This window comes from Hyaena hyaena, unplaced genomic scaffold, assembly GCF_003009895.1.
Source record: "Hyaena hyaena isolate Hyena2069 unplaced genomic scaffold, ASM300989v1 scaffold_93, whole genome shotgun sequence".
Taxonomy (NCBI): Eukaryota; Metazoa; Chordata; class Mammalia; order Carnivora; family Hyaenidae; genus Hyaena; species Hyaena hyaena.
Window position 1 is genome coordinate 2,974,735 of NW_024080724.1, and position 1,242 is coordinate 2,975,976.

General features: G+C 42.2%; 1 pseudogene; it reads left to right on the plus strand.

The window, feature by feature from the left end:
- LOC120233488 lies at window positions 1–504 on the plus strand (annotated as a pseudogene).
- Window positions 505–1,242: the final 738 nt, after the last annotated feature.

A 1,242-nucleotide genomic window follows, 5' to 3' on the forward strand; every position in this document is an offset into this window, starting at 1 on the left:
GCCACTTCTACCATGCCACCTAAGTTCAATCTCAATGAGATCAAAGTCATATATACCTGCGGTGCACCAGTTGATACCACATTCTGCATTGGCTCCGAAAATTGGCCCGTGGGTCTGTCTCCAAAAACGGCTGATGATGACATCACCAAGGCAAACAGTGACTGCAAGGGTTTGAGGATTACGGTGAAACTGACCATTCAGAACCAACAGGCCCAGATTGAAGTGATACCTTCTGCCTCTGCCCTGATCATTAGAGCCCTCAAGGAACTGCCAAGAAACAGAAGGAAGCAGAAAAACATTAAGCACAGTGAAAATACCACTTTTGATGAGATTGTCAACATTGCCCAATAGATGTGGCACAGATCTTCAGCCAGAGAGCTCTCTGGAACCATTGAAGAGATCCTGGGAACTGCCCAATCTGTGGGCTGCAATGTTGATGGGCACCACCCTCACGACATCACAGATGACATTAATAGTGGTGCAGTGGAATGCCCAGCTAGTTAAGAACTACAAAGGAAAATATTTCAAAGGATCATTTGACAACCAAAAAGAAAAAGAAAAATGGGGAATATAATGAACAAGGCCACAGCTAGGGGCACCTGAGTGGCTCAGTCAGGTAAGCATACAACTTTGGCTCAGGTCATGATCTCGCAGTTCGTGGGTTCGAGCCCCATGACGGGCTTTGTGCTGACAGCTCAGAGCCCGGATCCTGCTTCGGATTCTGTCTCCCTCTCTCTGCCCCTCCCCCACTCATGCACTGTCTGCCTGTCTCTCTTTCTCAGAAAATGAATACACATTTTTTAAAAATGTTTAAACAAGGACACATCTATACTATATTTTAAAAAGGTATGCTGCTTTTAAAAACATGAGATGGCTCTGGGAAAAAAAAAGAAAATAAATAAATAAATAAATGAATGAATGAATGAGATGGATCTGTATATATTGACATAGAAAGATGTCCAAGACATATGGTTAAGTGTCTGTGTATAGCTATGTGTGCATGTAAATGCATAGAGAAAATACTGGATGAATACCAATCAATAACAACCACTCCTGACCTCTGAGGAGGGGAGTAGGATGGGAGATGATCCAGAAGGACTTTCACTTTTTAAAAAAGTGCAGTGTGCTTTATTGAGAACACCATCTCACTTCCATGTAGCCCTAGCAAATTTCTTCCAAAAAAATTACATAACTTGAATATACTCATGAGGAAACTATCAGACAAACACAAAATAAGGGACA